The sequence below is a fragment of the Furipterus horrens genome, unplaced genomic scaffold, assembly GCF_987537825.1.
Source record: "Furipterus horrens unplaced genomic scaffold, mFurHor1.1.pri manual_scaffold_6, whole genome shotgun sequence".
NCBI classification, from domain to species: Eukaryota; Metazoa; Chordata; class Mammalia; order Chiroptera; family Furipteridae; genus Furipterus; species Furipterus horrens.
This window is the reverse complement of record NW_028327176.1, coordinates 191,812,617-191,837,260: the sequence shown is the minus strand read 5'-3', so window position 1 is coordinate 191,837,260 and position 24,644 is coordinate 191,812,617.

The following is a 24,644-nucleotide window of genomic DNA, read 5'->3' as shown; positions in this document are numbered from 1 at the left end:
AGTACAGCTAGGCGGTCTTAAGTACACTCACACTGTTGTGCACCCAATCCTCAAAACTCCATCTTGCAAAATGGAAACTCTCCACTCCCGGGTTTCTAGTCATTATTCCCACCGCCATTAGACCACCCTAGACCTTCATCCCAGACAACCCCTGGTGACAGTCTAAGTGGCAGCTGTGTCTGTGCACGTCCTAGGCAAACGAGATCTCTCATTCCGGTGATGAAGTCATTGCTGCTTTCAAACTCTATCAGGCCCCACGGCCAGTCCTAGGGTCGCATCTCTGAGGCAGTGGCGCTGTTGGCTGGGCCCAATGTTGTGACAATGAGCTTCGCATCAGGGACATCGTATGATTACCCACAGAGAGGAAGTTACAGGGAGCCACTAACTCCTCTCTGGCAAACGGGACAAATGGGGACATTGGTTTGATGCAGAGTCCCCGAGTGAGCATTTGCCACTGAGGCTGCTGGGGGGCCTCTTCCCCTTCTGCTACTGTCATTGAACTAACCCCCCAAAGCCCACAGTTCCATGACGCGCCTGAAGGGCCAGCCCTAACATGGTCGCGTGCCACCGTGGGTGTTGCCGCTCTCACCCTTAAGAGCAGAACGGAGTTTGTGCTTCCACGCAGGGTGTGACATTCACAAGGGGTGGTCACTGCCACCTTCACAAGGAGACCAGGCCAGAGAACCCACCGCATCACAGTTTCTCGAGTCCATCCCATCGCTGACATCACGATATAGCCTAAAGGAAGCAATGCCAAGGGGGGCGCACCGCTCTCAGGGGAGGTGGGCACACGATTGCCTCTTTGTTTCCAGAGCGTGTGTGCGGATGAGAAAGAGGTCAGAGACGGGGATAATAAGGAAATATTCAAAATTAGATAGTGTCTGGTATTCAATCAAAAAGTGAATAGCACACAGAAAAGCCAGAAAATCTGAGGTTTCGTCGTGGTATAAATCAGTCAATAAATCCAGACGCAGCAACGGCCCGCATTTGGAGTCATCAGACAGAGACCTTAAACACGGCTACGGAGGAGGTGTCGAGCATCTCATAGCGCGGCTTACGGAACTGAATGGGCTGGGAATTTCAGTAGCGATGACAAACTAAAAGGAAATATTGAAGTGGGAGTGTTAATAACATAAAACATATCAGAAATGAGAAGGCTTTTGGTAGCCTTATCAGGAGACCAGGTTCAGCAGAGCAGTGGCGTCAGCAGACATAGAAACGGTCACAACATTGAAAAAGAAAAAAAAAGGTAGAAAACAGGAATAGAGCCCCGTGACCTGAGTTTCAGCGTCACGTGTCTCCCACATGTGGACTCAGATTCTCAGAGGAGACAGGAATGAGAGAGATGTAAGATTTGAAGTGATAATGATTGGAAATATTTTCAAAAGCATACCAATTCAAGGAGGTCGGGTCATGACAACAGGTTAAGGAGGAAGAAGAAGAGGAAGGAGGAGAAGGAGGAGGAGAGAACCCTACCAAGCCGATTACAGTTAAACTGTTGTAAACCACGGATGCAGAGGGAGTCAGGAGAGCTGCCGGAGACGAAGGACATGCCGCCCTGGGCCGCTGGGCCATTCTCGTGAGTTAGCGACCCTGCTGTAAGAATTGCCACCTGCGTGTCTTCTCCATACGCACGACTGTAAGCCTACGTTTGCCCGCTGCTCGGTGACGTACAAAGGGCAGCAACGAAAATCGCTGCTGTCTTTCCATCAGAAACAATGGAAGCCGGAAGAAAAGAGACTGTCTTTAAAGTGTTGAAAGAAAAAAAATATTGTCTACATAACATCCTATATCCGGGGCAACATCCTTCAAAACTCAAACTACAACAAAAATACTTTAGGCAGAAAAAATTCTGAAAGCAATAACCTTCAGTAGGTATTCCCCCAACAACAAGAGAAACGCTAAAAGGAATATTACAGGCTGAATGAAAGTGGAGCCGGAAAGAAACTCAGTTTCAGACAGCAATGAAAAGGAAATATAAACAACATTCATTTTTAAATGTCTGCATATATGTTAAATCTCTAAAGGCTATCATTGGTTTAAATTAACAAAAATCACAAAAAATGTGAGATGCTTAGCATCTGTAGCAATAACATATATGACGAAATCAAAAGGGTGGGAAGATTGTCACTGAAAATATACTGACGTGAAGTATTTAAGGTTGCCGTGAAGGCACAGACTATCTGCAGGTGCCCCGTGATAAGGTACTAACGCATGCAGACGTAGGCTCTACATGTGTGTATGTAGGTAAAGGGGGCCCCTTAGTCCATTCTTTTATTTGTAACAGAAATATTCCTAATTTGTTTAGACAACGTAGAATTGACTCTTGCTTTTTAATCTTGTCTAAAAATCTTCATTTTAATTGTGTTGTTTAGACTATTAACATTTAATAAAATTATTGCCATTGTTGGGATTATATTGCTTGTCAGTATTTTTTAATTAGCTGTTTTCTCGTTTTGTTCCATTTTACTGCCCTGTTTTTTGGACTGAGTGTATTCAGTAGTCCACTTTTACTTCCACCAATTAGCTCTATGTTTCGTCTTGTTTTATGATCATAGTGCATGCTTTAAGCTTTATAAGATGCATCTTTAAGTAACCAAGCTTTACCTTTAAATAATATTATACCCTTTCACACATGATCAATAACTCTTCTAGTATATACTTTCATTTTTCTATCCCAACTTTGCTGCTATTAGTATTACAATCTATAGTTATAGTTATTATTAATCTTATAAGTTAATGCTATTTTTATCAAAATCATTAGCTACATTTTAGCAAATTAAAACTGAGAAAAGTGTATTCTGTGTTTACCCACAATTACCGCTTTTCAGCATTCTTTGTTTCTTTGTGCAGACTCAGCTTTGAATCTGGCATAACCTTCTCTCCGACTAAAGAGCTTCCCTAATATTTCAGGTAGTGCCGGCACGTGAGCAGCAAACCCCCCAACTTTGGTTTGTAGAAAAAAGCCTTGGTTTGATTTTCATTTTAGAAATGTATTTTCCTGACAGAAGTCTAAGTTTGCAGTTATTTTCAGAACTTGGAGGACCTACCTCACGGCGTCTGGTTTGCAGCATTTCTGGAAAGAAGTCCGTGCGCATCCTTGCCTTTGGTCCTCGGCAGCGACGCGCCTTTTCTCTGCCGTCTCAGCAGCTCTTCCCGGCGGGAATTCGGCAATTCGGTTGTGATGTTACTCGGCGCGTTTCCATTTGTATCTCCTCTGTTTGAGTAGTGGGTGAGCCTTTTTGGACATGTGTGTCTACAGTCTTCCTAAAACAGGCAATACTTTGGGGCTCTTGTTTGGTGAAGTATTTCTTCCGTCCCGCTTCTCTCTCTCCGCTCTGTGGGAGCCCATGTCACTTGCCTGATACGCGCCACGAATGCCGGTTAGGCCTTTTAACCATTTTCCCTCTTTCCACGTTGGGGAGTTTCTATTGCCAGGTCCTCCAATCCACTGACCTCTTTTTTTCCCCCTTAATGTCTAGTCTGCTCTTAAGGCCATCCAGCGATGTTTTTACTTCAGACTTTGTGTTTTTCTTCCTAGAAGCTTTATTTGGTTCTTTTTCATGCCTTTCAATTTTCTCTTTATTAACTTCATGCTTTCATTTACGATCTTTGATACATTAAGCATTTTACGATAGTTACTTATGAGTCTTTGTAGATTATAACACATGGTATTTCTGCTTCGGTTTCTGTTGGTTGTTCCACCCTGATGACTATGAACTGTATTTTCCTGCTTCTATTTTTATCGAATGATTTTTGATTAACTATCAGACTTTCTGGGTCGGAAGTTAAGTTGTTGGTGGATTAATTCTATCCTTTCAGTGATGGCTGTAAATTTTGTTAGCATGGATCTGAAGTAGCCTGTACTATGGGTGCAGTTTAACCTCATGTCTGAGGTGTGACCCCGCTGGGGTCACTAATGAGCAGGTATTGAATTAGGGCTTGAGTCCGGCTGGTTGCTTCCCGAGCGTCTCCTCCACCGTAGGTATTGCTCATATGTGAGCGCCTTGGCAGTTCGTTGCATGGGCCCGTGCGACTTCTCACTATGTGTGAAGAAAGACACAAGGAGCTCTCTCTGAGGATACCTTGCGCTCTTTTCTGGGCAGCTTCCTCCTCTCTGACACTTTGCCCCACAGCCTCTCTGAACTCGGAACCAGGTCTCCTGCACTCCTCAGGCTCACCGCTCTCTGCTTGGCAGCGCTAACTTCACTGCGGCTCACAAGGCACCTCCAGGCAGAAAGGCCTTGCCTCACTTTCTCAGGGGTCATGGTCCCCCACTGCACGTGGCTGCATATCTGCAAATAAGTTTTACTTATTTCAAATAGTTTTTCAGGCTCATGGGAGGAGAAGCCTGTTTACAGTTATTCCACCCTGGCTGGATGTAGAACCAGATTTTATGCGTTGATTTTACATCCGTTTTGAAACTCATATTATTTTTGGAATTGTCCATACTGTTGGGCTTACTTTGAAGGAAATCGTATACTGTATTTATCTTTCACCGCCTGGCTTAGCTCACTGAGCATAATACTCTCCAGTTCCAGCCACGCTGTCGTGAGAGGCAGGAGTTCCTCCTTTCTCTCTGCTGCGTAGTACTCCACTGTGTGGATGCACCACAGCTATTCGTTGCGGTCATTTGCTGATGGGCACTCAGGCTGCTTCCAGCACGTGGCTATTGTAAACAGCGCTGCTATGAACACAGGGGTGCAGAAGTTCTTTTGAATTAGGGTTTCAGGATTCTTCGGGTATAATCCTAGCAGTGGGATTGCTGGGTCAGAAGGCAGTTCCATTTTTAGTTTAAGGAAACTCCACACTGCTTTCCACAGTGGCTGCCCCAGGCTGCGTTCCCACCAGCAGGGCAGTAGGGTTCCCGTCTCTCCGCATCCTCGCCAGCACTTGTTTGATGATTTGTTGATGATGGCCGTTCTGACTGGTGTGAGGTGGTGTCTCATTGTGGATTTTATTTGCATCTCTCTGATGGCTAGTGACGGTGAGCATCCTTTCATGTGCCTGTGGGCCCTCTGCATGTCCTCCTTGGAGAAGTGTCTGTTTAGGTCCTTTGCCCATTTTTTAATTGGATTGTCTGTCTTCCTGGTGTTGAGTTGTATGAGTTCTTTACATATTTTGGAGTCAAACCTTTGTCCAAAGTATTCTTGGAAAATATGTTTTCCCATATGGTCGGTTCCCTTTTCATTTTGGTGATATTTTCTTTGTTCTTCTTTCTCAGGATTGCTATTGCTATGCGGGGCCTTTTATAGTTCCATATACATTTTTGAAATATTTGTTATATTTCTGTGAAATACGTCACTGGAGTCTTGATAGGAATTAATTGTGTTGAATCTGTAGATTGCTTTGGGAACAAGAGAGGGATGTCTTCTTTCATCTCTTATTCCACATGGTACTGGAAGTCCTAGCCACAGCAATCAGACAAGAAGAAATAAAAGGCATCCAAATTGGGAAGAAAAAAGTAAACCTGCCTTTATTTGCAGATGGCATGATACCGTACATAGAAAACCCCAAAGATTCCACCAAGAAAGTACTAGAACTGATAAATGAATTCAGCAAAGTAGCAGGATACCAAATTAATATCCAGAAATCAGTTGTCTTTTATATGCTAATAATGAACAAACAGAAAGGGAAATTATGAAAACAATCCCATTCACCATTGCTTCAAAAAGAACAAAATACCTGGGCACAAATCTCACCAAGGAGGTAAAGGGCCTGTGCGTGGGAAACTGAAGGACACTGAAGAAAGAAACTGACGAAGATACACATCAGTGGAAGCGCATACCGTGTTCATGGATCAGAAGAACAAACATCATTAACATGTCCATGCCGCCAAGTCTCTCCTGATCTCTGATTTGCAGAGACCAGCACTGACATGTTTGCTACACAGTGTCGTTGGGTTAATTGATAATTGCTTTTTACCTCCTCTCGTTCTGAAGCTTTAATGAGACACACCGAATGGTGCTTTAATCATTCCATGTACTGTGCTTTTGGTTGGTGTCTTTCTCTGTGTTTCCATTCAAGGGCGGGTCCCTGGAAAGCCAGTTTAAAGCCCCGAGTGCATAGACGAGGACGGCTGGGGGTGGGGGCTCCCACCGAGAGGCACCCCGGGGCCAGCGGGCAGGGCGTGAGGAGCAGTAGGTGCGCAGGGATGTTTTCTGCGGCGGTTGTGTCTGTCTGGAGCGGAGTCTGCCGGCAGCCTGTCTTGGGGGTGACAGGTAAGTGGCAGCGAGCGTTTGGGACTTCGTCAGGAAAAGGCTGTGAAGTCTCTGTAGTCCCATTACAGAATTTAATCTTCTGTATTCACCCTCTCAGCTCACCCCAGGCCTCTGCTGCACCCGCTTTCCCAATCCCTGCCCCCCAGGTCGGGTTCTGCAGGAAACAAACCCCCAGTCCCGGGGACTGGCGACCGGCGGTGCTGGCGTGCGTAGGACACGGAGCAGAAGCCCATCACCTGCGGGGACACCTTCGTCCGCTCTGGACAGCGGCCCCCGCGCACCCACGTCCCTCTCACCCAAGCTCCCTGGGCTCCCCTGAGACCTGCCCGCGATTCTTGCCTCTGCGGCCCCCGCCCCGCCGAGCGCCTCTGCCTGCCCGAGCCCTGCGCTCCGCCTGCGGGGGCGAATGCGCTCCGTACCGTTCGCAAGGTCCGGGAGGAAAAGGGGGCGTACCCTGGGCTCCATCACCGTTCCCCGCTGAAGCCCAGTGTGCAGTCCCCGCGGCGGTCTCCGGTCCTGCCCCCGCCCTCCGCCCGGTTACGGAGACCGCCCTTCTGCGTCCCCGCGCGCACCGCGCCGCGCCCTGCACACGCGCGCGTCTCACACACGCGTGTCTCACACGCCCGGCCGCACGGGTCCAGGACGGGCCAGCGGCCAGGCGCTGCAGCTTTGACGCTGGGCAGGGGCTTCGCGCAGTGTAGAGACGGTGAGAACTTGTGAAGAAGGGAAGATGGTACCAAGGCTGGGCAACCCGAGTTTATGCTGCTGTTCTGAAGGAAGACGTCATTAAACAAGAGCTTCAGGTTGTCCGTGCCGGTTACAGCTCTGTGCCTATGTGATATGTGAGCATGTACACTCGGATATGTCACATATATGTGCATGTGATATATACATACACACATAAACAATCTGTGCGTGTGTGCGTGTGTGTGTGTGTGTATGAGACAGAGGGAGGGAGAGAGGGAGGGAGGGAGGGAAAGAGCCGGTGCTCTTCCAGTGATATTCTGATTTATTCTGACTCCGTAAAACTGGCTTTGGTTTTAAAGCCATAGTCACCTCTGTATAAATCCTGCGCATGCATAATCTTATACATGAATATTTGGATATGGCCTCATCAGAAGTTAATAAAGTTTAAAGTTTAATTTATGAGCACTGGGAACAGGAGGTTTTCTGTGACTAAAATTTCATGTTTTCAAATCTTAAAGGGGCAGTTGGAAGTTTATTTCATTAAGTCAAGATCATAATTTTCAGACTACTTTTAGTGAGGTTTTTTCCTCTCTTCTCTCCAGGACTGCGTCTTTACTATCCTGCACATAGGGACCCTTTTTAAAATGTCTCCAGTAGAGATAAATTTAATTTATCCTTTTAAGTAAACACAGGTACTCAGTCAGTACTACATAGCAAAGTTAGAATACACACAAATATCTTTTTGTTTTTCTTTATTTTCATCCAATTTGAAGTCGCGAACATCTTAAGGTAGATTTATTGATATTCTTGTCACTTATAATACATACTTCTAAATTTGGGTACCCTAAATAGTCTATGGGGTGTACACAAATTTTTGAAACTGGATGCTGCCTAACTGCCTAGACTAAGTTCTATCCGGGCAACATGAACTGGGAGCCCAGGTTCCCGAGAACCTGGCTGGGGGAGCCCTGCACTGAGTGCAGAAAGCCAGCTTCTGACTACATTCTTACCTCCTCTGACAGTGGCAATGGCTCCCCCGCTTGGGCTTCTGAATTTCTCTTGTCCTTCTGCTCCTTCTTGTTTATGGTACATGTGAGGATTGTTGGACTAACATACCCAAACAAATGGCATAAAAAGATGAAGTGTTCACTCACATAAAGAAAATGGAGGTAAGGACTTCCAGCCAAGATGGAGGCATAGACAGACACGCTGCGTCTCCCTCCACAACTAAGAAGGAACACAACTACCTCAAAATCAGAGACAACCAGAAGTTTCTGAAAATCAGGCTGCATGGAAGTCCAGCAAACAAAGAAATAAAGAAGAAACACTCACCCAGACAGACAGGAGGGGCAGAGAGGACGTGATGTGGTGGCAACAGCAGCGGCAACAGCAGCAACAGTGGCAGGGAGGTGGAAAGCGCAGTCACATGTTTGAAAAGCCAGAAGGGACACCTGGGGAGTGCTCCCAGCTCCTCACCAGACCCCGCAGCTCATGGTCCCAGTGCCGGGGAAAATCAAGTCTCATTGCTTCAGACTATGCAGACCAGTGGGGGCTGGGGCAGAGGAGGAGGCTCCCAGTCTCTCAGTGGAGAGTGAATGGCAGGAATTCATGTTGGACCCCCACCCCCCCAGAAAATGCCACAGCGTGGTGAGAAGGGTCACCTGGTAGTGACGAGTGCATGGGGCCCTGCCCCCTATAGCATAGGAGGTGAGACAGCCCTACCCAGGAAGCAAAGGTAAACACAAAATGGTCAGGATGGCACAGATCATGATAGAGATCCCGGTGATGCAGCTGACCAGACAGCAAATATCTTAATCTAATGAAGCAGCAGATAGGAAATCTTTCTGAGGTACACAGTTCAGAGCTTTCATTATACAAATGCTTACAGACCTGACAGCAGATCTTAAACAAGACAGGGAAGGAATGAAGGCTAGTCTTGCTGAAATGAACAAAAACACATACGAAACTAGTGGTGAGGGAAGGAAAACCAGGGATCAAATCATCAAATAAGAACACAGGGAAGGAACAAACAGTCAACCAGTGCAGAAAGAGGAAACAAGAAGTGAGGAAAATGAGGAGAGGCTCAGAAACCTATGGGACAGCTCTAAGCGGATCAACATCCGAATCACAGGGTTGCCAGAAGGTGAAGAAGAAGAACTAGAAATTGAAAAATTATGTGAAAAAATAATGAAGCAGAACTTCCCTAACTTGGGGAAGGAAATGGACTTACAGGTCTAGGAAATACAGAGAGTTCCAAAACAACTGGACCCAGAGAGAACCACACCAAGACACGTTATAATCAAAATGTCAAAAATTGAGGATAAAAAGAGAATCTTAAAAGCAGCAAGAGACAAGAGAATTATGTACAAAGGGGTCCCAATAAGACTATCAGTTGATTTCTCAAAAGAAACTCTGCAGGTAAGAAGGGACTGGCAAGAAATACTCAAAGAAATGAAAAGCTAAAACCTACAACCACGATTACTCTATCCAGCGAAGCTGTCATTCAGAATAGAAGGGCAGAGAAAGTGCTTCCAGGACAAAGTAAAACTGAAGGAGGTCATCAGATCCAAACCACTGTTATATGAAATGTTAAAGGGACTTGTTTAGGAGAAAGAGGATCAAAACTATGAACATTAAAATGAAAACTGTATCACAACAACCAACAACAGAAGCTAGGGAACCGAAACAAAGGCAAACCAAGTAGGCAATGAGAGTGGGGAAAGACTTATAGGTATGGGGAACATATCGGGGGGAGGTCAGCAGGGAGGGGGAAGGGGGGAAGGAGAGAGATGGTACAGGAATTAAGAAGCATAGTAGGAGGGAGTGGAGTGGACAGGAAGAGGTTGAGAAGAACTATATGCACAGTTAATGGGCATGGACTAAGGGGGGCGGACAACTGGAGGGAGGGGTGTCACTGGGTGGAGGGGAACAAAGGGAAAACAAATTGGGACAACTGTAACAGCATAATCAATAAAGCATATTAAAAAATAAAAAATAAAAAAATAAAATGAAAAAAAAAAGTCTATGGCCGTCCTATTATTTTTGCAGGACTAAGCTTTTCAGCCCCTTGCGTATTAACCTATCTGAGAAGTGATTCAAGTGCAGAATCTGTCAACCTCTCTCTGGCACATACTGGGGGACACCTTTGCATAATCTCCACACAGAAGACACAACTTAAACTTTCATAGAGGTTAGTATTCTAGGGCTCATGGGCCAGGGTACTGGCAGCTTCTCGCACATGAAACCTCTGGTTTCCCTTCCCGAGGCCCTGCGTGTTCACTAACAGCTAATGTGTACAGTGATCCCTCACTTATCGCGGGTGTTACATTCTAGCCCCCCCCGCCCTGCCATAGGTGAGAATCTGCGAAGTAGGAGCCTTACATTTATTTTAGTATTTATATGGATTTTAAGGCTTTATAAATCCTTCCCACACACTTATAAACCGTTCCCAGTCCCTTATTAACCGTTCCCACTCCCTTATTCACCTTTTCCACACTTTCATAAACACTATGTATGTTCTTAAACATATTCTACACTCTTAAACCTACGTCACTTTAACAGCATACGTATACAGTACCGCAAAGTCCCATGATATAGCGAAAAATCCATGATAACTAATTAAATATAATATTTTTTAAAACCCTGCAATGCGGTGAGGTCGCGCTAAGTGACCCGTGATACAGAGAGGGACTGCTGTGCTCTGCAGGTGGAAGTGTCCTCCGGCCGTTTCAGAGAAAAATGGTTCTTTTCTGACTTCATCTCATCTTCCATCCATTCGCACAAAGTTCACCATCCCGTCTACGTATGATTCTGTCACGGAGCAAGGCCGAGTGCAAACTGAAGTCAAAGGGTCTTACTTTTTCACTCAGGTGATGTAGAAACTCTGCGTTGGGTCAGTTAGGAGTTTTAGAGAAAGGTGATTCTTCTCCAATGAGTCATTTTATCAATTGATGTGTGCAATCAAAATCATAATTAAACAGAGACGGGGAACAATGTAAACAACATGACATGAAATCTTACACAAACGTGCCCGAACGGACATTCCTGTGCTGGGGGTCCCTCTGGAGGATCCAAGTGGGTTCTGATTCCTCCACCTCAGATCAGGTGTGACGTTTACACCGCGCATGTAGGGATTCTCGTTTTTGATAACTTCATGTCCTATTTGAAACGACCTAGTTTCCAAACACTAGATTTCTTCAGAGACTTAAGAACGTGGTTTATTCAACCAAAAAAGAAGGGGATGATGCTGGGGAGGGACTAGAAGGGGGACTGAGGTGGAAGGAGCAGGGGAGGCAGATCAGAAGGAGGAGGAAAGAAATCGAGTTAGAATTGGATTCAAGAGGTGTTTTTAACATAGAAATTTGAGGAAATGTAAGTATTGATGTGACAAGCGAATGTTTATTTGTGATGGTCAAGTTTATGGGTCAACTTGGAGAGTCTGAATGAGTTTAACATAAAAATAGGTGGGTGCTGAGTAAGCGATTTCCCTGCGTGCTGTGGGTGGGCCACAACCAATCGGCTGACGGTCTGAATAAAACAAAAGGCCAGTCTCCAGAGCGGAAGTGACTCCCCAGCAGGTGGCCTTCAGACCTCAGCCGCACTGTCTGCCCTTCTGCATCTCCAGGCCAACAGCCGGCATCCTGCCACTGACCTGCCCCAGTCCAGGATCTGGGCAGCCAGTCCCGTATGACAAACTCTGTCCCCCTGCCTCACGCACCCACACATATGATCTCTGTCTGTCTACCCGTCTGTCTCCGTCCTGTCTGTCAATGCTTTCCAGAGACCCAGATAATATAATTAGATGGCCTGCTACGGCTTCTGTTTCCCTGGAACACGTGGACTAACACAGCGCTAGAGCTGGCTTTGATGCTAATTCTTAAATGATTTCTAAAATGATTAAAGTTAACTGACACAAAACTTTTAGAGTCAGAGACACTCAGTGTTCAAACTATATTTATCTATCATTCATTCATTCATTCATCCACCCGAAGTCCATTAGCGTGAGTGGAAGATGTGCCCGACTGTCCAATGGGCTGCGGGCTGGGAGGGGCGCATCACGCGAGGCCCGCACACCCCGAGGACAGCCTCTTCCAGGGACGTTTCTGATGTCAGCATCTGCCTGTGTGGAGCTGGCCTGTCTTCTTCAAGGGCAGCCCTGCCAAACTGCTCTTGATCTATCCCAAGTCAAACATCTCCACCATGATACAGGGTCTAGAATTTTTCCCATCTGGTCAGCTTCGCTGGGGTACACTCCAGGCGACTCTGTTCTTTTTAGGTTTGGAACTTCGGTTCAAGCCAAGCGCCCCTGGTGGGCACTGAGCAGCGTAAGCGCGGAGGGCGCAGTACAGCCCACACTTCCAGTGCTCCAGTCCGCACGACAGGAATCCACGCTCGTTTTGAGAAGAGCTTTCAATAGCTTCCCTGGAAGGAAATGCAGAGCTTTTGATAGATTTACCATAATGTGTTTACCTAATTATTCTATTTAAATTTTACTTACATTTAAAATATGGAGTTTTGTGATAAATCCATATTAAATTCCATCAGAACTGCATTAAATCATTAATTTATTTTGGTTATAATCAATACATTTAAACTGTAAAATCATTGATCAATAACCTGGACATATCCATGCTACCACCTAAGTTAGTCAACTGTTCTTGCATGTCTTAGTCCAGTGTCACGGCTTTATTCATTGGGTCTTACAAAAGTTTGATTAAGTTTATTCCGTTTAATTTTTGGTGCCAATTTTGAATGAGACTTTTTCCAATACTTTTTCTCAATTATAATTTTGGTGAAAGGGGTACAACTGAATAAATGAAAGAATAAAGAATGAATTTGAAAATCAATTATATGTTCTAGAGAGAAAAAGAGACAGAGGATATCCTACTATGTTTCATTTTTAAAACGGGGGTACAGTTTTATACAGTAAATGGAGAGATTCTTCGGAGCAAAGGTCAAAAGATACTTCCTCATGTTTATACTACAGAGGTGGGGACATGGGACATTTCCAGCACCTTGAATGCTCTTTTGTGCAGTATCCCCACCAATACCTCTGCCGAAGGTGACCTGTATTCTGATTCTGACACTCAAGGTTAGTTTTGCCTGTGAATTGTACATATAAATGGGACCAAAAGGAATGTAGTATAACCCCTCTGACTTACTTCACGTAGCATTTTGACTGTTACATCCATTCATATTGTTTTAAGAGTTACATATTTGTAGCGAGGTCTCCTTATACTACTAATATTGGTAATACATTTTCCCTGTCCTTATTAAAATCAGTCTTATGTATCAATTTTATCCATGCTTTCAAAGAGGCAACTTTCAACCTTGTTGATTTTCTATAGTGTACATTTATTTTCTCTTTCACTGATATTTGGTTTTATTTCTATTATTTCCTTTCCTCTACTTAATCTTGGGTATAATTGGTCATTGCTTTTCTGCATTTCTTGGGCTGGAAATTGTGATCGTTAATTTTTTTTTTTAAGGGAGGGCAAGGGGTTAGAGGTAAGAGGGAAGCTCCCCATCTGCCCTGAGGACCTGTAGGAGCAAGAGAAGGGGGGAAGGAGAAATGGGGGGCTGGAGACTCCCAGCTGCCCAGAAGGGCCTACAGGAATTGCCTCCGCTATGTGACCATTAATTTTTAACCACTTTTCACATATATTTATCAATCGATGGCTTTACCTCTAAATACTACTTTAAGATCACCCCCTTTAATTTTTAGTTTTATATTTTAATTATTATTCATCTTAAGCTCTTTAAAAATTTCCATCGTAATTTCTTCAGTGACATGTGGACCATTTAGAAGTTATTCCCAAACATGTATACATTTTTTGGTTATCTTTCTGATACTATGTTCTAATTTTATTCAGCATAGTCAGATAAACTATTTTTTATTTCAATTTTTAAAGCTGTTTTTGTGGCCCAGAATGTCATCTGGGTTCATGTCTCATGATTATGAGTATGAGCTTCATAGTTGTTGATTCATACATGTCAGCTGTATAATCATGCCATTCAAATCATGTTTACCTTGATGATTCCACAGGTGTTTATTTCTGCCGTTCCCGAGGGGGATGCGCCTGTTCTCCGACCACGCGCAGAGGGCCGCTGTCTCTGCTTTGACCCCCGCAATGACGTTTCCTCTTCCACGTGCTGTGGTCACTGGATGTTACATTTCCCCGCCCTGCTTCGTTTTAAATACACTAGATCCCATGTTAAATCGCTTGGACACTTTGTATTATTTTTCATAATTATAACTGGTATGATGTTATTTTTATTTCTGTATTTGCTGAGCATTGTGTTGGTGACACTCAACAGAATGACAGCAAATGATCACGGTGGACTGAGGACCCTTCGCTGGGCTGTGCTGCTGGGGCTGTCCCCCTAATGTGCTTCTGCGGTTTCACTGGGAAAAGTATGTTGGGTATTGTATTAATATACATTTTTATTGCTTTTAGAAGGTATCTTATTATTCCTGTTTGTCCAAACAATTATTATTTTAATCAGGAACAAATACAGCTCATTTCATCTGTATGTGCTCATAATGACTTAGGCTAGTAATTAATTATTAAATTTTAAACTACCTTTGCAGTTTTGAATCCTCCGTCCTTAGCTTTAATAATGTTATACTGAAAAATTATAGCGCTGGATTTTAGTGTTTTATTTGAAAAAAATTTGCTCCCACATTAATCAGTTTGAAACTTTTAATGTTTTGAGATTCCTTGGATCACATTTTAAATATCAGAATTATTCCTTTAAGGCTCAATGAAAAAAATGGTTGACATTTTCAAGTTTTCTTTTATATTTTATCACTTTTTAATAAGATACAACAGAGTCCCCATATATCCCATACCCTGTTTTTCTTATTAACATTTTACATTAATATGGTATATTTGTTATAACAAATTATATTGTTACAAGTTCAAAATTTATTCAGATTTTCTTACTTTTTACTTATTGTTCTTTCTTTTTCTTAGGGTCCCATCCAGGATACATTATATTTAGCAATTTAATTAGATCTGTATTCATTTCTTAGAGATGCCATAACTCAGTACCACAAATGGAGTGTCTTAAGACAACAGAGACCAATTTTCTCACAGTTCTGGAGGCCAGGTACCCCGAATCCAGGTGTGGGCAGGGCCAAGCTCCCCCTGTGGCTCCCAGGAGGAGCACCTGCCTCTCCCTGCCCCCATCTGCATGCCGTGGGGAGCTCTTGGTTTCCCTGGCGCGCGGCTGCCTCACTCCCGCCTCCGCGGCCCCAGCACGATGCCTTCCCCGTGTCTCGGCACGATGTCTTCCCTTCGCACGTGTCTGTCCCCATGTCTGCTCTCCTCTTCTCATGAGCCCGTCAGTCACACTAGACTCCGGCCCACTCCGCTCCCCGGTAACCTCATCTTAACCAACTCTGTCTGAGAAGCTGTCTCTGGCGTTCTGGGACGGGCACATATTTTCTTGTGGGGAAAACACTCGCTCTCCAGCTCAGTTTAGCTCCCCTGTCCCCTTAGGCCGCTCCTGGCTGTGACTGCCCCTTATACTGTCTCTGGTTTTGATGATCCTGACAGTCTGGAATAGCACCGGTCAAATAATTGGTAGAATCCCCCTTAACTGGGATCTCGCTGTGGGTCTCTCGGCCAGGCTGGGGTCACATGTCTCTGGAGGGGACACCGCAGAGTTAAGTGCCATCCTCATCACTGACATCGACGTGACTTATCGCTGCTCGTGGCCATCACGGCCCCTTGGCTAAGCCAAGTTTTGTTTTTAAATTTGTAATCTGTCTTGAAATGCAATTGTTTCTGGCACACTGCCTCTTAGCTTAATTAACATAGTGCATCGTCCCACACAGCAGTGGAGTGGGAGGCTCACAGACGCAGACACGGGGCCATGTTGAAGTGGATTGCAAGGGAAATTCAGACTGATGGTGGGTCAGCACGGAGCTCAGCACCTCGCTGTGCTCCCGCTACCCTGGCAGAAACGAGGGGGCTCGGTGAGAGCCCCGGGGCCAAGGCCACGGAGCTGGGAGTGAGGGCCATGAGCGCAGAGGGAACTGGACGGGTGTTCCTTTGAATCACAATGTGATCCTGGGTCACAGAATCACCGCTGGATTGTATAGCGGCAGAAGGATGATATCAAGACTGATACGCATGGTTTTAATCCGTAATCCTTCCTCTCACCTGCAGCTGGGTCCCCAAGGGCTTCTTCCTTTATTCTGCCCAGGATGCAGGACAGTCAGTCTGCCCCAGTGTGTGCTCACCCCAGCCCACTGCGCTGTGTCGGGCAGGGACAGTGGGAACCCTGGCCAGTCGTCACGCGCTGCCGGTGCGGTGTGTCATCCTCTTTCCATCTGCTGATCTCACCGCAGTGAGGGTGAGGCTTTGTGTCAAATAAATGTCGAATGAAAAGAAGGGGAAGCAGTTAGGCAAGGAGAGAGAGCCAGTGAATGCATAATGGGTAATGCCCCCCCCCCAATCTAACATAATCGGGTGCCTTCTGAGAGCCTGGGAGCAACGGTATTATCTTTCGGCTGCATTACCGACGCCCGGAGGAGAGAAGCTATTCGTCTGCAGGAACCTTCTGCACTGAAGAGGAAGGCCCAGGGTCGGTGCGGCGGGGGGGAGAGAGTGCCACCCAGGTGTGCCAGAACACCCTGCAGATCTCCCCTGACTTGGCATAATTCTAATGTTACTTTGTCTTCTGGTTCATCTTGTAAAGTTATATCTCTTATGGAGGACCCAGACTTCGCCACGCCTGCTTTTATCTCTATCTCTCTCACTTACACTCACTAACACACACACACACACACACACACTCACACTCACACACACACTCCTGAGAAATCTTAAAGCAAGTTTCCAGGTTCCTTATGATATTACCGCTGTATAATTAGGATGCATCTCTAAAATATATGAACATTTTCTCACATAGCCTTAATTATTTTATTACACATATCAAAAATCAAAATCCCTTGGTGATGTCTAGTATTCCTTTCATATCTGGGTTTCTCCCATTGTCTCAGAAATAGTATTTTTCAGTTGGTTTACTTGAGGCAAAATTCAGAAGCTTCGTCCACTGTGTTTGTTTAATCTCCTAAGCCTTTTTAAACACAACAAATCACCGCATCATTTTTGTTTTCATGCCATCAACTTGAAGTAACTGGGTCAATTACCTTGTAGAAAGTAACAGTTTCTTGACTTATCGATTGCTTCCCGGAGTCATTTACCGCGCCCCTCCGTCTTGTGGACTGCCGGGAAACCCCGAGCGGGCTGCCCGTGATGGATGGGGTTCAAGGTCAGCTCTCACAGAGCAGCGTGCTGCCTGGGTGGCCGGGGCGGCCCGAGCGCCTCGCAGCAGCGTGGCAGCGAGCCTGGTGCCCGGCTCCTCCCGACGCTGAGATTGGTCCCGCGTCCAGGGCTGGTGGCCTGAACCCTCCACCGAAGAGCTCACCTTTGTCATCACATGATAGCTTTGCCCAAATTATTTTATTCAGGTGCTGCCAGACGATGATTTCCTCATTCCCGCATTGCTGCAGTTGTTGGCTGGAATTCTTCCACAAAGGGAACTCTCACGCGCTAGAGTTTTGTATTCACTGCAGTGTGCATTTCATACAAAGTGGCAGAAATACGTCGCACCGTTTCCCTTCATCTGACAACGTCCAGAGGGAGAAGTTGGGGGGCCCCGACAGCAGGCACTGTGATGTTCCGCCCGCGTCCCCGTCGGCGTTAGCCTCTGTGCACAAGGTCCTCTCCCTCCCCAGCGACGGCAGCCATGGCTTCTCGCCTGGCTGCCTCCCCTGGGGCCGGCCCTCTCTTTGCCTGGACCACGCCGGCCACCCTGTGAAGGAATAAGGGTCCCCCTTCGGTTCCCCTTGCCATGTTCCCCTTACACATCCCAGGAGCGGGACAATAAAGCCCCAAGATCCTTCGTTGCCAGGTGAAGCACCTCTCAGGCGCTTGCTCTGGGCTGGCTTCCAGAACCATCCGTGAGGGTCACCTCCAGGTAATCACCGTGGCCAACAGCTCCGCAGCGCTCCCTCTGCGAGTCCCCTCCTCTTTCTCCACCTCGCTTCCCCGCTCCTTGCTGGTGTTTCCCAGATTAGTTCCCCATGACCTGCTCACACACAAGTCCTTGTCCCGGGGTCTGTTTGGGGGCCCCAGCCCAGAACGGCGCCCTGGCGGCCTTCAGTGGGGACCAGTGCTTGGGGGTCACCCCGCTGTTTTCTTCTTCATTTTGCCCGGCGCGTTCTCGGTGACCCTCCTATAAGTGTTAATATTCAACTTCTGTTTTACATACATTTTTGAGTTTCAGTTTATCACAGGCATGTTAAAGATACTAAAACTGTCACACTCCCGGTCACTGGCAGCCCCTTTCACGTCACGTCTGTAATTCTTTCCTTGCACTTCACTTAACTTTAATTTTTAGAGAAACGTGAGCTCCCCCGCACACTGAGCAGCAACCGTGGGAAGCCTCCGTGTGTCCTCCGTGTGAACACGCATAGCCTCCCCGCGGACAGCAGGCCGCCCCCAGGGGTGCCCAGGATAGAAAAGACGACTCCGCAGTGACTCCACGTTATCTCCCCAAGTCCGCAGCTCGCATTAGGGTTTGCTCCCGGCGCTCTGCGTTCTGTGGGTTTGGGCCAATGTCTGAGGACAGCCGCTCCCCGCGATGGCATCACCCGGAACGTCAGCACCCCGAGTCCCCTGTGCACGACTCCTCCCTGGCTCCCGGCAGCCGCTGGTCGCTTACCATCTTCACGCGTTTGCCTTTTCCCGAATTCAGATGGTTGAAAGCACGCGGTGCGCAGCCTTCTGAGGCTGGCTTCTCCCAAGTTCTAGTGCGGCTTTAAATTCCTTCCACATCCTTTCCTGGTTTGATGGCTCATTTCTCTTAGTGCCGCGTTATCTGCCGTTGTCCGTACTGACCACGGTTTACTTACCTCCCTGCCCCCGGGCCTTGGAGCTCATGAATGAGCTGCCACAACCCCCGCGCGCGGCTGCCTGCGAGGACAGAAGAGTTTAACCCGCCTGGGGGACGCTAAGCATTGTGAACGCGGGACCGTACGGGGCTGCGCATTTTGTTTTGTAAGAGGCTCCTAGACTACTTTCTAAAGTGGCTGAGCCGTTCCTCCTGCCCCCCGGTGATGAGTGAGAGTCCTCGTCACTTCCCGTCCTCCCCAGCACCCGGAGGTGTCGGGGTCCGTATTTTGGTCACGCTCATCGGCGTGTGGTAGCCTCTTGCGTTCGTCTTCGCATCTCTGGTGGCAGATGCTCAAGCCTCTTCCCACAGGCTTCTCTGCCACCGACATAACTTCTTGGGTGAGGTAGGTGTCTGTTCAGGTGTTTTGCCCATTTTTTTTCTGATTTATTGTTGTTCCATTACAGTTGTCCCGTTTTTCCCCCCTTGCTCTCCCCTGCCCCGCCCACTCCATCCCCTTCTCCCGCAGTCAGTGCCCGCCCCGTTGTCCGTGTCCGGGGTCATTTATACCAGCTCCTTGACTAGCCCCTTCCCTTTCTTTCCAACGTGATCCCCCTCCCCTCTGGTCACTGTCAGTCTGTCCCTTGTTTCCGTGCCTCTGGTTCCATTTTGCTTGTTTGTTTGTTTTGTCCATTAGGGTCCTGTATCCGGTGAGATCACATGGCGTCTGTCTTCTGCTGCCCGGCTCGTTTCACTGAGCATAATTCTCTTCAGTTCCACCATTTTCTAATCTAGTTGTTCATTCTCTGAGTGTTGAGTTTTAATATTCCTTTTTATGTTTTGGATAGCAGTCCTTTACCAGGTGTGTCTTCTGTAAACTGTTTTTTGTTGGGCTTTGGCTTGTCTTCTCGTATATTTTACTCAAACTCTAAAATGCACACGTATAACTGCAGGCTTACATACATGAAGGAAGATGCCCAAACCTAAGTATACAGATCAACACTTCACCGCACAGTGAACGCGATCTCGTAACCAGCTCCAGAAGCTCTCCCGGGCCCGCCCCAGTGTCACCCTCGGTAAATCCACACTGAGTTCCGCCACCACAGACACGCGTGGCCCGGTTTAGAACGTCATAGAAATGGATTCATCCGGGCCTGGCTTCTTTCATTGAAGAATATGCTTGTCCACTCTGCTCAGTGTTGATGGGGAATGGGACTCATTCGTTTTCGCGGCTGCGTTTCATTGTAGGGGTGCAGCACCCAGTGTTTATGCTGTTTCTCTGTGGGTGAACATTCGGGTTGTTTCCGCGGTTCAGTCGCTATAAATAAAATAATGATGAATACCTTGAACACATCTTTTGAGGGCAAAATGTTGATATCTTTGTGTAGATAGCTGGAATCAAATTAGCTGTTATGCTTTTTCAGATTTGCTGTGACACTCTACATTCCCGTCAGCAACATGTGGAAGCGTCTGCTCTGGACACTTCCTGTTCGGTGTCCGATATGGCCCGTCTCTCCTTTCAGCTCCTCCAATGGGCGCGGCATGGTAGCCCCAGCGGGCGCGGGCCGCAGCTCTCTGGTGACTCGTGGTGTTCTGTACCCTTTCAAACGTTTCCTGGCAACTCATCTTTCTTCTTCGGTTAAGTATGTGTTCAAGTCATTTGCCAATTTTTAATGAGTTCTCTGTCTTTCTGTTGTTGAATCATAAAAGTTTTAAAAATGTTTTGGAAGCAGGTCATTTGTCAGCTGCATATAATAGGGATTTTTTTTCCACTGTGTGGTCATCCTGTTAATTATCTTACTAATATCTTTTATCGAACAGAGGTGGGTCGCTGTGGAACAAAACTCACAAACAAGGGGTGACTACTTTATATTTTTACTAGGAAATTCAGAATGATCTAAGATTATGGAAAATACAATGTAAAGGCAAAAGACTGCTCTGACGTTATGTTTATTAAATTAGACCTTGAGGCTAAAAACAAAGGACATAGAATTTGTCACTAGAATAAGAAAATGACTAGGAAATCAAAGTAAAAACACTGTATATGGTGCAAAAAATGGGGGTGTTGGGACGGTTTAGTCTAGAATCGTATGAGAATTCTGCTGTGGTCACGACACTTTCTCTTATTTTTGAAAATGCAATTATTTTAATTACGTGCACTGAGTGAAACATTTTATAAAATATAACTTGAGGAATCCTCTCTTCTAATCTGGACATCAAGTTTATCCAATATCGTTTGTTGAAGAAACTTTTGTTTCCCTATTTGTTTGATGTTTTGGTGAAAATTAATTTTCTCTTTAAATGTTCGAAAAATTCTGGATTCCGTATTCTGTTTCGTCACGTATTTGTCCTCATTCAGACCCCACACCGTCCTGCTGCCTTTACAATAAATGCGGGAATGAGTTGGGATGAATCACTCACTATATTAACTTTTTCCAACCTATTAGCACATGACATGTCTCCCTTCATTTGGAATTTCTTTAATTTTATGCAACAAAGTTTTGTAATTTTCTGGAAAGAGATCTTGAACATCTCTTTGTGGAGTTATTCATAATTAGTTAAAGTGTTTGATATTATTGAAAATAATATCCTTTTGCAATTTAGCTTCAGATTGCGGCTTACACATAAAATTACCACTGACCTTTGTGTATTGACTCTGATTCCTGTTACCTTGTAAAATTCACATATTCAGTTTAATTTTTTTGTTTGCAAACTCCTCTGGGTTTTCTGCTCATCCAAACGCAGTATCTGTGAACGCAGGCCTTTGACCCTTTCTTATGCACCTCCATCTGGTCGTGAGTAAGATTTCCCTCAAGCGATATGTTTGTGGGTCAGAAATAGAACTGCTGTGGGCTGTGGTCACGGCAGTCCCACCTCCGCCCAGGAGACGCTCCGCTTTGCCTTCCTCACCCAGGAGACACGTCCCGTAGGAGCAAATAGTTCCGTCTTCTCCAGGAATGTTCGGAGGGAGGGAGAGATTAAGAACCCGACCAGGTCACTCGGACGTGACGTTTCTGAGCCGGGACTGCACTCAGCGCGTTTAGATCTCAGAGCCAAGCTGCTTTCTTTGCACCATCTTGTGCGGAACCCGGCACTTGTCATCATGGCTACTCTTTTAAGTTGCGTGCGGAACGTGCATACGTGCTGTCTTCTATATCGTTGGCAGAAACTGGGAAAAGAGGAAGAGCTTCTCTTACACCAACCGAGGCCCAGCATTCGGGCCGCTGCAAACCCACCCGGGCTCAGGCCGGCATGCCGTCATGGGCCTCGTCCTCAGATACTCCTGGGAAAAGTGGAGACGTCCTCTGACTGGCTGGGGACTGAATAAAACGGGTTCCGTAGAAGAGGGGCCCGCAGCGCCGCAGCAATGAGCCGAGCAGATGATGGGCCGGGCGCGCCGGCGGCCATGGGCCCGACTGGCCCCTGGGAAAGCTCTGCCCACCCACTTAGTTCTGATTCATGAAAAGGCCCTTATCAAATGCCCTTCGGGCCTCCACCCCGCAGTGAACATAAATTTAAGATACAATGAACTCTTCTCCATAACATTTTTTTTTCTAACACACTGAGAAGAGAAAATGCTACAGGGAAACAATTTAACAGAGGAAATAATGGGAGCATTAAAGAGAGTCATTAAAAGTTGTACACTGGGAAATAAAAATTGGTTTCTCTGAATAGTTAACCAAAATTAATTAAAAAGAAATCTCTCATGACGTATTGACTTTCTCTGTGTATGTTTAAACAGTATTAGATCCTATGGCAAAACAAAACATCATTGGTGTCTCGGAATAATGTTTGCTTCACTGTGCATGTTATGTGTGTATGAAATATGGGGATCAATGGAATATGCACATAAAATTATAAAGTTATAGCTGATAGTATAAACTATGTAGTCACTGCAGATATCACAAAAATTGTTCTTGTGACTCTGTTTCAATTCATTTATTTTCACAGCCAATCTCCTTATTTTATTTTATTTGTCAGTTTTATTTTTTAATTGAGTGAGTGGGCTGGCGTTAAGACAATGATATGGGTTTCAGGTGTGTGATTCTACGATGTATCGTCTGTAGGTTGTGTTGTGTGCTCCCCGCCCCAAGTCAGTCTCCTCCTGTCACCACATCTTTGATCCCCTCCACCCTCTCCTGCCCCCCCACTCCCTCCCCTCCAGCAACCACCATGCTGTTGTCTGTCCATGAGTTTTCCTTTTTTTCTTTGCTTGCGACTTTGTTTTACATTTTTTCTATGTCAGTAACATCGATCTCTAAGTGAGTCTGTAGCTGGCTGACACTCGATGGGAAGGGATTGGGGGACGAGGGGGACAGGAGGAGGGCCCCACAACCTAGGTGTCACCTCTGCCCCGCTCTCGACCGCAGAGGCAGTGCTACTGGAGGGGGACGGAAAGCAAGAGGTGGCCGTGTTAGGGGAGCCGCTGCGTGTCAAGGGCAGTACTTGGTTTCATTGGTATCCAGGGTTTCCCTCAACATGTGAGCCATATAAACACGGAGACAGAGACAGAGGTCGCCCTGGTATAGTTGGGAGTGCAATGCAGGAGCGCCGCACCGGGGACTGCCCTTCAGGTGGTGATGTCCCGGAAGGGTCACCCAGAATCCTGGCAGACAGAGCCCCTGGAAGGACAGGGGTCCGAAGTCAGGCCCACTCAGGAGCGGATGCGAGCCAGCTCCTCCGTGGGAAACTGGAATCGTGAGGTGCTTTCCTAACACAGTGGTAAGAATTCCACAACGTGGCTTATGCTGTTTATGGGTTCTTTGCTTTCCTGGAAGGATGTACAACTACGCCTTGGCCCCTAATAGAAACACAGTATTAGTTATTATTAGGAAACCTTTTTTACTCATTATAAGTGAGTAACAGGTGGGTAGGTTTTACTGCACGAAAGGCATTGTTCTCAGTGCCTTCAAAATAGCCATACGCTGAGTTTTCAGCAATGGCCTCTGAGTAACATACGATTATCTTCATTTTAAAGACGAGGAACGTTAAACACAAAGTCCAGCCAATAAGACGAGGAGGCGAAGTTGCTGCGCGATTTCCTCTCAGGGAGTGAAACAGGACAGGGTCGTGTGGGACCAGAGGAGAAAACTCAGGGGCGGGGGCGATTCATCACGTCCGGGGCCCCGGATGGGCCGAGAGGACGTGGATGGCAGGTCGGGAGAGGCGTGGGTGTCTGACCGGGGAGTGACAGAAGCACTGTGGGGGCCGATCCACAGGTCGGCATCGAAGGTGTGGAAACACACGAGTCGAACGGAAGAAGAAGAGAAAAGCGGGAGCTTGAAAAGGAGACCGAACGTGGAGGAAATAGTACATTTAAATGTCCTGTTTAATGTTGAAGGGTTCCTGTGATGGATCATCTTCGTCCATTCTCTTCATTTCAGGTGAGGGCCACAAAACAGGAGAGAGACAGCATCACACTTAGGGCCACGCCGCCAATCCATTTACGCGCAGAGTTTCCTTCCACAGACAGAGCCTGAGACGTCTCAGGCCTCCTCCCCCGGCCTCGTGGCTTACCTCTCCGTCTCTCATGTCAATAGAAAAGAACAACGACGTCGCTGTGTAAGGCAGTCACTGCTCATTTAATATCTGTGGGGTGCACTTCGCCAGAAAGGGCACAGTTAGTGTGCTTTGCATTTCAAAGCTGCGGCTTCCAAAACACTGTCTGCATCATGTTTATACAAAAGTTGGTGATGCTTTTTTCTTTATGGGTATTTTAGTTAATTGTTATTCTGTATCCATTTAAACTGGAACGTCATACTGTAATAGGACTTTGAATGAGTATTTAATTGGGACTCTTTCTGACCTGGTTTGCACGAATCCACCAAC